At 47.0% G+C, this 16,260-nt stretch overlaps 1 protein-coding gene across 1 annotated transcript in view; it reads right to left on the bottom strand.

Annotated features, from left to right (window-relative positions):
- The window catches only part of xylt1 (xylosyltransferase I), a 284,788-nt gene that overhangs the window by 136,510 nt on the left and 132,018 nt on the right, over nt 1-16,260 (bottom strand). The window lies entirely within an intron of this gene.

Raw genomic sequence — 16,260 nt, 5'->3', positions numbered from 1 at the left:
ATGGGTGACTGGGGGAGGTGAAAGGATCAGAATTTCTTAACTTTTGAATGCCTTAGATTTCTAGGTGCTGCCCTGACATCCACAGGAGGGGTGGAGACAGCCTATGCAATGGTTGGCTCTGCTGCTTTTGGCGTGGGTGTTCTGGAGAGCCGAGGCTTTGGGGGCCCCGACTTGCTCTGGCTATCTTCCTGTGGGCCATCTGCTCCCTCTGCGGTGACAGAGGACAAGGTTGAGGGTGTCATAGATAGAAGGGACTTGGAGGGAGAGGATGGCCTCTGAGATTCGTGAGTGGATGGCCCAGGGATGTCCAGCTCCTGCTCCTCCTCCCTTTGGTTGCCCGGGGGCCCCAGCCTGACTCCTTCATGCCCTAAAACTGAGTAGCCCGGGAGGACATCGAGGTGCCCTGTTTCTCTCTTGTGTCGCCACTGTAGGAACTCAACCATGGCTCCCATGATGGAGGGCAGGTGTGCATACATCACCGTGTTCTGCTGGAACAGGGTCTCCATGGCGTCCTCCATCCTCCCTGGAGACCTCCATGTGCGCATATGTGGGCACCACTTCATCAGAGAGCAGGCGGACACATTCCTCTAACTCACGTGCCATTCCGTTGAGGGCTTCCAACAGCTCTGCGTGATGTTCCCCCATCTTCTGCTGACTCTCCACTGTGAGCTAAAAGGCCAAATCCAGAGGTTCATCATCTGACACGGACCTCACAGGTGCCTCTTCTCCAGCAGTCATCCGAGTGCCGGGAGCTTGGTTGAACCTGCCTCCTCCTGCTGTGGACATGTGTCCCTGCAGTGACCACCAGATTGTGAACCTGAGCCTGCTCTAGACCTAGGTCCCCCTATTTGTGCTGGTGCAAAGTGTGGGTAAGCGCTGTGATGGGTCTTCCAGTCTGCTTATTTCCAGCTCTTCAATGGAGGAGAAGTCCTCCTGGCTGGAGATGAGAACGTGGATGAAGCTGAGGGACTGGCTGGCTGAGGGTTTTAGCCGCTTGGCAGAGCTCCCTGTGAACCAAAGTAGAGATAATTACTGTATGGCAGCACAGTCAAAAGCAGGAGAGAGAGCACTCATATTTGCGATGAAAGAGGGATGATCTTGTGCAGGATCCTCAGAACGGAGTTCGCCGCCGACCTCATTATCACCGCAGGCACGGTCTACATCCTCACCAGTCAGCACGATGGCACGCTCCTCAAAGTGAGTGAGAGGCGTAATGTGGGCCACTCCACTCCCAGTCTGGGACCTCTCCCTGCTCATATGAGCAGGCTTCTCCCGCATGAAAACAGATGGAGAAGGTGTGAACAGGACACATGGCACTGCATGGAATGTTTGTGTGGTGAGTGGAGCCATGGACGGGATGAGGACGCGAGAAGATATGAGTCTGAGGAGGAAGATGTGGGAGTGGGTGTGAGAGTTAGTTGTCCTTTGTGGTGTGAGATCCCTGTGGATGTGTGATGGGCTTGTGAGTGTATGAGTTGAGAGTAATGAGAAGATTGATTTACCCTGGCGGAATGGAGGAGGTCATTCATCCTGTTGTGGCACTGGCTGGCTGTCCTCTTCTGCAGGGCATTGGTGCTGACCACCGCTGCCACCGTCTCCCAAGCCAGATTGGTGATGCTGCTGCGCATCTTGTGGCCAAAGCGGGGGTAGGGGACATCACAGCAGGCCTCCACTGCGTCCAAAAGGCGGTTGAGGGATGCGTCATTAAACCTGGAGGCTGCAGTCTTTTTGACTTTTAGGGCCAGGTATTCCATGCAGCAGTCGTGGGATGGAAGCACTGAGAGTTGTGCACGTGGCTGCCCTTTAAATATGGCACCTGGCATGATGAAGTGATGAGGTGATGGCTTGGCGGGTGAATGAGTGTCTGCCCGCATTGAAACAGTGTGTTTCCCGGGAATGATAGTTAATGCGGTGGGACTGGGATGATATGGGAGGAGAAACTGTCATTGTGGCCAGTGGGTAAAACGTTGCTTTACTCGCCCGCTATCGCACTTAATGCAAATCTGGGAGGATATCCCTCATTGTGTTGAAAGATGAGTTAAGCTGCCTAATAATCACTGGATCATTGCTCAGATAATACCTATATTATCATTAGATATATAGGCTTAGTAAAGCTCCCAGATACACCTGCAGTATAGCATTGAATTTTAATCCAATTATAATTACCCCCTTTAATTCTTCTCTAGTATACTTAATTTCTTGCAATGTTCCCCTATTTAAATGCAAATACTATAATACATTTCCATTTATAAAGTGACAATTTCATGATTTAATGACATTTGTTATGTGGTTTAGAGCTTTACCATACTAACAACTGGTTTAGGACATGATTCACGTTGTGCCAATACAATTCCTGTTATAGTTAAATGTTTGGTATAGTGAATACTCTGGTAATATGTACACATACCTTATTATTCATTAAAACCTTTACTCTGAATCTGTTTCATACTCAAAATAGATTTCCTTTAAAAGGCAAATGAACCTGCCATAGTAAATCTGCTCATGCTAAATTGGAAGCTAATCAGTTTTATGCTGACAGGGGTAATGCACAATGTGGAACCGTGTAATCTGGCCAGTTTCTCTAGCATTCCAGGTCTAACTCCCCAGCTAGAGCACAGTCAAAGGAATCCAGGGATATGGGGATAGGCCAGGGAAGTGAAGCTGAGGTAGAGCAGGCTTGAGGCGCCATATGGCCTACTCCTGCTCCTATTTCTTATGTTCTAATTTATTTGGAAACTGGGCGTTTCATTTATGTTTTTTTTAACTTTTCTTTAAAGATCACTTTGCCTCTATAACCAAGTTTGAGACTTTGAAGTGTGATGAATTTGGGATGGGTAACAATGATCCTTGGGCGGTGGTGGGGAGGTCTGGATGTAAACTGTGCACACTTCTAACTTCGAACAAAGTTCAGAGAAGCTTTGCTGATAGATTCTTTTGGAAGTTAGGGAGGTGCCATTTGTACTTCCCATCCAGCACCCAACGCCGCCTACATCCAGCACTTACCCCCAGACTCGTTCCTAAACCTAGGCCTCCCAAGGCAAGTATCAGTCAAACATTTCACCTGACTGACTTCAATAGAATGGAAAGTCAGGCAGTGTGTTTATGCCAAACACCAGCTGCCAATTTTTCAGCCAAAGTGTCAATTAACCTAAAAAAGGCTCTTGATTAATGCATCAACTAAATAATCTCTAAAATGACCATACTTCTTTATTAATCTGATCTCATGAACTCATCACCACCATCACACGAGGGCCTGAATTTCACCCTTGATCGCTGGGCCCGCAACCGGTCGGGAAATGGTCCACAGCCCGCGATCGGCCCCCGACTGCGATTTCACACTGGTTGGCGAATTAAGGCCTACCCAGCATGAAACCTGTCTTCCCAATGGTCAGGAAAGGCTGGGCGGGGGGATGGATGGCCTGTGGACCGCCGGGTCCAATGGCGACCCGGCAGCCGGTTTAAAAACAACAAAGGCAGCTCCTTGAAGACTGCCAGGGAAGAAAATATTTGCAGCATTCTGAACACCGAAGTTATGGCCTCAAGTGCAGCTGGAGACGCCAAGCGGGAGGGCAGATTGGGTGGGCACTCAGCCGCACGGTGTTCGGACGAGTGCCTCGCGGTCCTCCTGGAGGAGGTGGGTGTCAGGAGGGATATCCTTGTCCCCAGAGGTTGAAGGAGGAGGCCACCGCACCTGATAAAAAGAGCTTGAGAGGAGGTGGCAGTCCAGGTCAGCAGCTACGAAGCTGTGCGGCGCACATGGGTGCAGTGCCACAAAATGTTTAACGACCTGCTGCGTTCGGGAAGGGTGAGTACCGTGTTGGCACGGAGAAGTGTGTTGAAGTGTTAAGGTCTGGCCGCGCTTCCCCCACTCCGTGGAGCTCAGAGGTGTTAGAGTCTGAGTGCCAACTGCAATGACACTGGAGCTGGCCAAGGGGGTGAGCCCTGGCTGCTTGGACTGAGTGCCTTGTGGCTCGAGGGCCATGACTTACAAGGTGTTCCCCAGGTAGGGTTGGCCAGGCTGCAATGGTGCTGCAGGTAGAGAGTGGACTAATTAATGCTCCTCTGTCCTTTCAGGAGAGGACAACCCATAAGAACATTGAAAGGTCACGGACAGGCGGAGGTCTCCAAGCCTCCTAATCCTATTCAGATTCAAGCAGGACGCCTTAGAACTGGAGAGGCTCCACGCACCTCGGTTAACCGGCCGCAGAGAGGCTGGGGTGTCAGATGAAGGTAAGAGTGCAGTGCACAGAGGTGAAAGTTTCAGATGGTGCAAACATTCTTGTGTAGTCTCTTTATTGATGGGAACCTCAAAACTGGATTCCCCATTGAGCATTGAAAGATGATGGCACCATGATGCAGATCTCCATGGTCTCACCAGGGTGCCTGGCACAGTGACAGGGTGACGAATTTAACTAATGACATGTTTTTGTTCTCCCTAAGATTCACCAGCACATACTCAATCGCAGGACCCCGAAGAGCCAACCCTGGTGCCAGAGGACCACCAGGCTTGACATGCACCTACGTCACACCCACTCTCTGAACCAGGCACCAGCGCAGATACCAGCACCTCGGTGGGCATTAGATCCTGGGCTAGAATGTCAGAGCACAGTGGTGAGAGCACTTCACACTCGCTTGAGGAGTAGGCGGAGACTGAGAGTGTCCAGGGTGCCTGGCAGTCCGAGACTAGGACGATGCTGAGTCGAAGGCAGATGAACCACCTCTGGAATCGTCAATTAGGCAGCAGATGCTGGATGTCCAGCGGGATGCGCAGGAGGATCTGGCAGAGATTCACGAGGGTATGCGTCCCATGGTCTCTGTTGTGGAGGAGTCCATGTGGAGCATAATCACTGCATTGACCCTCATGGCCGAGCGCACTACCTCCTCCATTGAGAGAGTGGTGACTCTCATAGAATGACAGCTCCAGGAACAGAATCAGGGGTTTCTGAGCTTGTGCTCGGACCCTCAAGCCCTCGCACCGGCAATGACCTCAGGTGGTCAGTGCCAGTGCGAAAGATGGATGAGGCACCCAGTATCCCAGCTAGGTGCCCGTCCATCAATGGAGAGCAGGGAGGTGTAGAGTGACCTCACGTTGGTGCACGAGCTGCTTGTCGTCTCTGCAGGCTCCTTTCAGGATGCTCTGGATGATGGGAGCGGCTCCTCCACCCCTCTGACAGTACCCGTGGCATCTTATGAGGCTGCGATGACTGGGGAGATGCCAGCCATGGCACTGGCTGCTCCTTCTGAGGCAGGGCTAGCACAGGCTCCACTGGCCAGAGGACGACCGCCAAAGTCATCAAGGCCAAGAAGACACCAGAGTCATCAGGTTGCCTCCAATGCTGGTGCCAGTGAGGGGAGGGGCACCAAGGCATAGCACTCGCAAACGCAAGTTTAAGGCACCATGAGCACAAGAGGGACTGTTCACGGGTGATCTTCTGTTGTGCAATGCCTTGATTATGTTTACTGGTCTGGGAATGAAGACCAGAGAAGGTTATGTTAATTATTTTGGCTTATCAAAATTAGATAAATTTTGTTTTTGTCATCATGGCCTGAGTATGCTTCACCTTTTTATTTTTTTGCTGTAGGGTATGCCAGTGTGTAATGCTGGACATGAGCGACTCTGAACATTATTGCACAGGCGCTGAGTGAGCTTTGGGTTCAAATGAAAGGGTCATTTCAGACATCCGGGATGGAGGTGGCAGCCCTGGCATGAGGTGGAAGCAGATCTTTAGCTGGAGGAGCGTCGGATCAAGGCGTCCCGGCTTCCCTGGAGGTTACCGAGGTCAGCCTTCACACCCTCAGCGTTCTCCTCACCGTGCTCCTCTTCTGACTCACTATGGATTCATCCTCTGTGGCCTGTGGAGCTGTGTCAAGATCCTCTTCTCTAGTGGGTCTGCCCCTTGCCAGCACAGATTGTGGAGAGCGCAGCATGTGACCACTATCAGTGACACCCGCTCTGGGGGGTATGTAGTGCTCCCCTTGAACAGTCCAAGCATTGGAAACACATCTTCAGAAGACCTATGGTCCTCTCTAGCACCACCCTTGTGGAGGCCTGACTCATATTGTAACGCTGCTCTGCCTCTGTTCTTGGGAGGCGGAGAGGCATCATAAGCCACCTTTTCAACTGATAGCCCTTGGCACCCAGCAGCCATCCATCCAGCCGGGCTGGAGCACTGAAGAGCCTCGGCACCTGGGAGTGTCTCAGGATGTAAGCATCATGGGAGCTGCCTGGGTACCTTGCACAGACTTGTAGAATCAGCATCCTGTGGTTACACACTATCTGCACGTTCATGGAGTGGAAGCCCTTCCTGTTGACGAAGGCACCGGGCTGACCCACTGGCACCTTGATGGCCACGTGTGTGCAGTCTATAGCACCCTGGATGCGGGGGAACCCAGCAATCGCTGCAAAGCCTCTGGCTCGCTCAGCCTGGCTGGCCTCGTTTGTACGGAAATGAAGAAATGCCATTGCCCACCTGAACAGAGCTTCTGTCACCAGCTTGACGCAACTATGGACAGCTGATTGGGACACTCCACAAAGATACCCCCACTGACCCCTGGAAAGAACCAGAGGCATAGAAGTTAAGGGCCACTGTGACCTTCAGAGCCACTGGCATGGGGTGTCCACCCACACAGTCGGAGCTGATCTCAGGCCCAACCATCTGGTAAATGGAGGTCACGCTCTCCCTGGAGAGGCGGAGCCTCCTTTGGCATTGCACCTCGGGCATATTGAGGTAGCTGCATCGCTGCCTGTAAACCCTGGCAGCAGGATAATGGCGTCTTCTGCAGCCCCTTCCGCCTTGGACTTCCTGCTTGCCCTGTGCCCCTTGTGCCTGCGCCTCTCCTCCCACAGGTTGCTCCCCTGGAAGCTGAATGGGGACACCTGGCCTCCTCTCCCTTCTGCCCCTCTCTTCTTCCTCAGAGGAGGTTCCACCAGAGGAGACCACAATCCCCATTACCAGGGTAACAGAAGGTTTTCTGATACCTGGAAGGGTATCAAAATGCCCCGGGGACCTTGGAGACACCAATCAGTCCTGAAATAAAGCCTAGAAATGCTAAGAATGAAGCTTGCCTGACGTCTTCTTGCGCTATTTTATGCCCGATCGGGTCAGGTGTGTGCCCGCCCATGAGGCATAAAATTCTGCCCCAGTTGTGCAGGTTAGTTTATAAGATTACAAACAAAGTGTTAGACATAGTTGTGTGCCTAATGCGTAACTGGTCCTTTTAGATCTTAAAGTCAGATTTGTTTAATGTATGTATTCTTGAAGCAGTACTGGGCATCAGTTAGTGGTAACCACCACTAAACTAAACAGCATACAGTACTAGGTAACAGCAGTACCAAACACTAAGCAACAAGATACATTAGGGACTTAGGTGCAGGAAAGATCTGGCCTGTGATGACACATGGTTGCCATTATTTAGGTGAGCAAGAAAGGCATTTGGGGAGGGGCTAATTCTACCAAGTCTCTGTCTCTTTCTTTTATTGTTTCTGAAATTCTGACCATTTCATTGGGGAGGAGGCAGGATGGCAACACCCTACAACAACAGATCAGATGATTGGTCACAGTATAAAGAACAGTAGACAATGACTAAAAGGTTAATCAGGAGAAAGAAATTAGAGTACGAGAGGAAGCTAGCTAAAAATGTAAAAATGAATAGCGAGAATATCTACAGGTATTTAAAAAGGAAAAGAGTGAGTAAAGTGTTGGTCCTCTAGAGAGTGACAGCGGAGAGTTAATAGTAGATAATAAGGATATGGCGGATGAAATGAACAAATATTTTGCTTCTGTCTTCATTATAGATACAAAAAAAATCACTCCAGTAATAGCTGTAAATCAGGAAGTGGCAGGGAGAGGGGAACTTGGTGAAATTACAATCACTAGGGAAACAGTACTGAGAAAACTGATGGAGCTGCAGGCTGGCAAGTCTCCAGGTCCTGATGAACTTCATTCTAGGTTCATAAAAGAGGCGGCTAACAAGGTAGTAGATGCATTGGTGTCAATTTTCCAAAATTCCCTAGATTCTGGAAAGGTTCCATCAGATTGGAAAGTAGCAAATATAACTCTATATTCAAGAAGGGAGGGAGGCAGAAAACAGGAAGCTAGAGGCCAGTTAGCTTGATGTCTGTCGTGGAGAAGGTGTTAGAATCGATCATTAAGGAGGTTATAATGTTACCAGGAAGAGTCAGCATGATTTTGTGAAAGGGAAGTCATGTTTATCTAATTTATTGGAGTTCTTTGAAGGAGTTACATGCGCTGTGGATAAAGGGGAGCCTGTAGAATTGCTGTACTTGGATTTCCAGGAGGCATTTGATAAGGATTCACGTCAAAGGTTATTGCAGAAAATAAAAGCTCATGATGTAGTGGGTAACATATTAGCACGGATAGAAGATTGGCTGGCAGAAAACAGAGAGTATGCATAAATTGGTCTTTTTCTGATTGGCAGGATGTGATGACAGGAGTCCCGCAGGGGTCTGTGCTGGGGGCCTCAACTTCTTACAATTTATATCAATGACTTAGATGAGGGGAGTGAAGGCATGGTAGCTACATTTGCAGATGACACAAAGATGGGTAGGAAAGTATATTCTGAAGAGGTGAAGGGGGAGGTGATGGCGTAGTGGTATTGTCGCTGGACTAGTAATCCAGGGACCCAGGGTAATGCTCTGGAGACCTGGGTTTAAATCCCACCATGGCAGATGGTGGAATTTAAATTATATCTGGAATTTTAAAAAATAAATTAAAATGTCTATTGATGACCATGAAACCATTGCTGATTGTTGTAAAAACCCATCTGGTTCACTAATGTCCTTTAGGGAAGGAAATCTGCTGTCCTTACCTGGTCTGGCCTACATGTGACTCCAGACCCACAGCAATGTGGTTGACTCTTAAATGCCCTCTGAACAAGGGCAATTAGGGATGGGCCATAAATGCTGGCCCAGCCAGTGACGCCCACATCCCATGAATGAATGAAAAAAAAAGAGAACATAAGGAGGTTTCAGACAGATATAGATAGGTTGATTGAGTGGGCAAAAATCTGGCAGATGGAATATAATGTAGGAAAATGTGAAGTTGTTCATTTTGGCAGGAAGAATAAAAAAGCAGAGCATTACTTAAACAAAGAATGACTGCAGAATTCCGAGGTGCAAAGAGATCGAGGTGTTCTGGTGCATGAATCACAAAAAGTTAGCATCCAGGTACAGCAGGTAATTAAGAAGGCTAATGGAATTCTATCCTTTATTATGAAAGGATTGAACATAAAAATAAGGATGTTACCTTCAGTTATACGGGGCATTGGTGAGACTACATCTCGAATAGTGTGTGTAGTTTTGGTCTCCTTATTTAAGGAAGGATCTGAATGTGTTGAAGGCGGTTCAGAGGAGGTTTATTAGATTAAAATTTCGAATGAGCGGGTTGTCTTATGAGGAAAGGTTAGGCAGGCTGGGCTTGTTTCCACTGGAGTTTAGGCGAGTGAGGGGTGAACTTGATTGAAGTATACAAGACCCTGAACGATATTGACAAGGTGGATGTGGAAAGGATGTTTCCTCTTGTGGGTGAGTCCAGAACTAGAGAGCACTGTTTTAAAATTAGGGGTCGCCATTTTAGGACAGAGGTGAGGAGAATTTTTTCTCTCAGAGTTGTGTGACATTAGAACTCTCTGCCTCCAAAGTCGGTGGAGGTGGGGTCATTGAATATTTTTAAGGCGGAGGTAGATAGATTCTTGTTAGGCAAGGAAATTAAAGGTTATCTGAGGTAGATGGGAATGTGGAATTTGAAACACAGACAGATCAGCTATGATCTTATTGAATGGCCTACTTTGGTTCCTATTTTGTATGTTTGTATGTTTATAAACACTCCACAAATTCCTCTTTGTTTGCCAAAGGAAATTATTCTAGGAGGATTTCCTGGCAGACATACTGTCCACATTCCCAGCTTCTAAATGGCAAAGTGATCAATTACCATTAGGAAAGCAATATTGTCACTTCAAAAATAAAAGAATATCAGGAATTTCCACGTCCAAGAGTACTAAATATTGGCATTAAAATCAGGAGTAGTGAACACGTGCAGCATCAAACACCAAAGCTCTCCTTTTAAACCGAGTTTTAGGTTGGACATGCATTTCAGTTTTGGCAGGAAACTGCCGGAGGGCCACATATCTTTATGGCCCAGGGTACCAAACACGAGAAACATTGAACCGTAGAATGGCCCATCGAGTTTGTGCCAGCCCTCTGTAAGACCAATTCACTCATAGACATTCCCCTTCCTTTTCCTGCAATTTTTTCCTCTTCAGATAATAATCCAATTCTCTGTTGAAAGCCACAGTTGAGTTTGTCTCCACCACACCCACAGGCAATGTGTTCCTAATCACTCGCTGCGTAAAAATCTTTTAATGTCGCCATTGCTTCTTTTCACAATCACTTAAATTGGTGTCTCCCGGTTCGAATCGTCCACAGTTTCTCCCTATCTATTCTGTCCAGCCCTCTCATGACTTTGAATACCTACTATCAAATCTCCTCTCAACCTTCTCCAAGGAGAACAGCTCCAGCTTCTCCAATCTATCTACATAACTGAAGTCCCTCATCCCTGGAACCATTCTCGTGGACCTTTTCTGCGCCCTCTCTAATGTCTTCACATCCTTTCTAAAATGTGATGCCCAGAACTGGACACAATACTCCAGTTGTGGCTGAACCAAACAACAGAGACTACTAAACATCACCAGCGCTAAACACTGAACAATAAAGATCCAATACATTTAGTAAAGGGAACAGGAATAATGAGGACACTCTTCATTGAGATAAAAGTTGTGTTTCTTGTTTTCAATTTTTTAATAACTTGGATTGACTCTGTTGCATGTCAAATATTTGTTGGTTTCAGAAGCACTTTAGTGGAGATGATCTGATAGTCAGCGGCTGACAGAAGAGTTTTTTTAACATTAGTCACTACCATGAAAACAGATCAACTCAACATCAATCCAATTATCAGGCAGTTTTCAATTTTTGTTGTTTCAGCCACACACTCTCCTAGGGGAAACCCTTTGGCACCACCCACATTGATTGTTGGTGAATTACTGGCAAAGCAAACATTTCACTGGAGTCAGAAAGGTCAAAAAAAGTTTACCCTGACTGAGGACCTCTTTATGTTCACAAGTCCAGGTTCCTTGGTTTGCTACTCTGTTGAATTACAATAGCCCAGTTAGGTGGGTTGCAAAACGATTCTCCGATCAAGTGCCCTATTTTAATGTATTTAACATGTTTCTTCTTTGAAAAAAAAGCATGCATTTATATAGCACCTTTCACAATATCAGTATGTCGCAAAGTGCTTTTTCCAATGACATAGCTTTGAAGTGTCGTCACTGTTGTAATGTGGGAAACACAGCAGCCAATTTGGACACAGCAAGGACCGAAAAACATCAATGTAATAAGGATTGGATCATTTGTTTTTTACGATGTTGACTGAGGGATAAATATTGTCCAAGACGCCAGAGATAATTCCGTTGGTCTTCCTCAAAAAAGTGCCATGCGATCATTTGCATATACCTTAGAAAGCCGACACAAAGTCGATCCGCCTGTGAGTGCAGCCTGCCCTAGATCCTGCACTGAAGTGACAGCGCTGAAGTTTCTGGTATGGCAGGTGAACTTACAACCCTCTTAACTCAGAAACAAAAATGCCACCACCGAACCAAGTCTGGCACCACAACAATAAGAAATAACAAGAACAATATTGTAGAGCTGATTCTGATGCATCATGATAGTTCTCCCAGGAACTACCGTAGGGGAAGTCACAGATACACAGTTGGTGGCTTCCAATGATGTGCTCTGGGAATATGGAATTGGGCCTCATGGTTTAAGAAGAACTGAATGGATCCTGTCATTGGATTATTGTGTTCATTTCTTCCCCATGGAGATTAAAATTTCTTGAGAACAACAGGGCTTCAAACGCAACCTTAAAATTGGCTGCTTTGATACATGCTATAATAAAACAATAAAACGGAATGTGAAATGATCATTGCATCTAGCCTTCAGAAACAGTCTTGAATTCCTGAAAGATTATTACTTTCAGAGTATTTGGTGTTGGGTTTAAAATCAGATGACTTTCAAATTTGACACTCCAATTGGGAACTGAAGTGATGACAGGAGATGAGCAGCCAGGGCCCCTGTTCCAGCACAGAAGCTGCTGAGTGGTTCACTGTGGCCAGTGCTGGAATGTTCAGAAGCTGAAACTCATATTTTTGCTCCACTTAACTGTTGACAGTTAAGAATTCTCAATTTGTCATTAGACAATGACTGCATCGGTGCTGGACCCTTTTGATGACAGAATGAATTTGGAATTTATTTCCAGAAGGTTAATTGCCAGTTCTGCTTTTCTTTCCTGCTGACTCAAAGAGTTGAGATGTGTTTTTGCAATCGAAGAGGTGCTGCTAACAATGGCTGAGGAGCCATTAACAAACCCCAGGTTTGATCAAATACTCTGACTTGTTTTGTACTGGCACAGGGCAGGGGTGCAGTGCCAAATTTTGAGGTGCAGAAGCTCCAAGAACATGTGTTGGCCATATAATTTCTAAATCTGCTATTACATTGTTTTCCTGTGTATTAATCATTTGAGTCCCCAAACATCAGTCAAACAATGCTTTTTAAGTGAAAAATATTAGTGCCGGTAGGCATTTTATTTCAAACCATATGGTATTTTGAATCACTAGTCCTTAGCATAGGTAGAATTTCATTATGCAACAGTTTATTGATTTAATTCAACCCTATTAAAACATGAATTACAGAAAACTTTACTTACTACTAACTGGGGGATGGTATATGGAGGGGCCACTAATTTTCTTGATTTATATTAATAACCTAGATCTGGGTGTACTGGGCTCAATTTCAAAATTTGATGATGCAAGACGTGGAAGTATTGTGAACTGTGTGGAGGATAGTGATAGACTTCGAGAGGATATAGACAGGCTGGTGGGATGGGCAGACATGTGGCAGATGAAATTTAATGTAGACAAGTGTGAAGTGATATTGGTCAGAAGAATGAAGAGAGGTGGCATAAAATAAAGGGTACAATTCTAAAGGAAATTCAGGAGGAGAGGGACCTGGGTGTATATGTGCATAAATCATTGAAAGTGACAGGGCAGGTTGAGAAAGCAGTTAATAAATTATACTGAATCCAGGGTTTTATAAATAGGGGCACAGAGTACAAAAGCAAGTAAGTTATGAATCTTCATAAAACACTGGTTCAGCCTCAACAGGAAGAATGTGAAGGTTTTAGAGAGGGTGCAGAAAAGATTTATGAGAATGGTTCCAAGGATGAGAGGCTTCAGTTATGTGGATAGATTGGTGAAGCCGGGACTGTTCTCCTTGGTTGAAAGGAGGTTTGTTAGATATGTTCAAAATCATGAGGGGTCTAGATAGTGAAAATGGGGAGAAACTTCCCATCGGCAGAGGGGAAAGAACCCTAAGGCAATTAACAAAAGAACCAGAGGCAACATAAGGAAAAACTTCTGTATGCAACATGTGGTTTGGATCTGGAACGCACTGCCTGAGCATGTGGTGGAGAGAGGTTCAATTGCAGTTTTCAAAACGGTACTGGATAATTATCTTAAGAGGAAATATTTTACAGGGCCACAGGGAAAAGGTCGAGGAGTGGGACTAGCTGACTCGCTGCTGCAGAGAACTGACATAAAGACAATGTGTCGAATGGCCTCCTCTGTGCTGTATCCATTCAATGATTCTAGTATAGATACATTCAAGGAACTTGGTAAACACATGAGGAAGAAAGAAGCTGAAGGTTACCCTGATAGTGTGATCGAGAAGAAAGGGAGGAGGCTTGTGTGAAACATAAACACCAACATAGATGAAATGGGCCAAACGGCCTGTTTCTGTGCTGTAAATTCCATGTAGAGCTGCCAGCAGGGAATACAAACACTATACTGTGTTTCACATCCTCAGGCCATCACAGTCAAGGAATTAATGTTCCGTAGGCAAATGCAGCAGGATGTCTAGGGATATCGATACTGCTTTAGATCCTGGGAACCCTGAGCATCAAAGACCCTGAAATGCCTGTTTATGAGAAAGCTGTATGCAGGGAGTTGTAATGTCTGTATTTTTTTTTACAGTCAGGGAGCTGTACAGGAGGGTTATTGCTGCTGCTGCACATTGACTCAGAGATATTCAGCAGCAGCAGCGAGAGGTCCAGGACCCTGGGCCTGGCCTTCACTCTACCACCTCTTAATCTCCCCAGGCTCCAGATTCATAGCCACACTTAGAGCTCCGGACATTCCGGTCCAGACTCTTACCGTCCGGCCTAAACTCAAACTCCACAACTCATGGCTAAACTTGCCCTTGTGCCCCATATAATAACGCAGGTAGAATTCACTCAACATGGCCCCCCGTGCCGGCCACCTCTGCATCACACATGATGCAGTCCCAAGTGGTTGCGAGGGGGTTTCCCTCCAGTTCTGATTGTTACCATCAATGAGCCAAATCGCCCCACGTGTGTTACTCCTGGAAACAAGTCGCTTCAATATTGGAGGCAGTGAGGATTAAAATCAACACCGATCTTACAGTTTGAAAATACAGTCGGGCAATTAATGGGGTAGATTCCACTGAGATCAGTGGAAAGAAAAATCAAGTGGGGTGTATATGATCATAAGATATAGGAGCAGGAGTAGGCCATTCGGCCCATCGAGCCTGCTCCGCCATTCAATAAGATCATGGCTGATCTGATTGTGGCCTTAACTCCATATCTTGCCTGCCTCCCCCCCCCCCCCCAATAAGCCTTGACTCCCTTGTTGATCAAAAATCTGTCAACTCAGCCTTCAATATACTCAATGACACAGCCTCCACTGCTCTCTGTGAAAAAGGGAATTCCAAACACTAATGACCCTCGGTGAAGGAATTCCTCCTCTCTCCATTTTAAATGGGAAACCCCCGTCTTTAAACTGTGCCCTCTGGTTCTAATTTGCCTCATGAAAGGAAACATCCCAACATCTACCCTTGGAAATAGGCAAGCAAAACATTCACCCTAACCCTAACACTCAGATGCCAAGAAGGCAGCTCGCCACCACCTTCTCAAGGGCAGTTAGGACAACAAATGCTGAAATAAAAACAAAAGTGTTGGAAAAACTCAGCAAATGTGGTAGCATGCGTGGAGGGAGAAACAGAGTTAACGTTTCGAGTCCAATATGGCTCTTCTTTAGAATACATGCTGGCCCTGCCAGCGATGTCCACATCCCATGAAAGAATAAAGAACTCTAACAAAGCATTGTGAGGCCACCTTGAGAGGATTGGGTTTAAGTTGCTACATTATAGAAAGGTTATTAAATATTACAAATGATTATATAGTTTTTTATATATAATTACATAGAAAGGTTATTAAAGTTATTAAACTCTAAGAAAGCACTGTGGGCCATGTTGAGAGGTTAGGTCACAGTTTTGGCTGCCATACGATTTAAAGGTTATTAAATATATGCAATTATATAAGAATAATTTCTATCGCTATAGAAAGGCTGTGGATATTGAGCTGACATCCACCCTCAGGGCTGTTAGGTGACTGACTCCAGGCGGTGGCTCCTTGCTCAGGTCACTGGAGGTGGTGATGGAGTTCAGGAGGGTTGAGGCCAGGCTGGAAGATGTCCCTGAAAAGGGCCTGCAGCTGGTTCCCAGACACATTGAGGCTGCTGAGGCGGAAGCAGTGGCTGAGGGTGGGGTGATTTCTGGTTCAGGCGGTTAGCGCTCGCGTTCAGGCTGCTGAGCTGCTCCAGGAGGCCTAGGCTGTCGGGCAGGGAGCCGAGCTCATTCCCAGGCAGGCACATGAAGGAACCGTAGGGCCTGCAGGTGGCCCAGCTCAGCGGGGAGGCCAGCCAGTCGGCTTGACCTGAGCACCAGTCTCTGGAGCTGGCTGAGGCTGCACAGCTCAGGTGACAACTGCCACAGGCCGGCCCTCAGCCCCAGGTGATTGAGCAGCGGCAGCCCAGGGTCCAGACCGCCAACTCTGGGCCCGACTGCACCAGTTCCTGCCGCCGCTCGGACAGATCCAGCTGGACATCCAGTCACATTGCCCCGGCCACCGCCGCCATCACAATCAGTATGGAGCAGCAGAACGGATGACCGATCGGCAAAGGAGAGTTTAACATCTGGTGGTGCTCAAGAGGTGGTGGAGTGGCACTCAGGCACGCTCCAGCAGCACTACACCCCTGGCACAGGGGACAGAATACTGGTCAAAGCATCAGGTGCTTTTACTATCTCAGGGTTTCCAACTCAACATTAAAGACACA

Source organism: Cetorhinus maximus, chromosome 15 (genome assembly GCF_964194155.1).
Source record: "Cetorhinus maximus chromosome 15, sCetMax3.hap1.1, whole genome shotgun sequence".
NCBI lineage: Eukaryota > Metazoa > Chordata > Chondrichthyes > Lamniformes > Cetorhinidae > Cetorhinus > Cetorhinus maximus.
The sequence above is the reverse complement of the archived record's forward strand: the minus strand, read 5'-3'. Positions and strand labels throughout refer to the sequence as shown.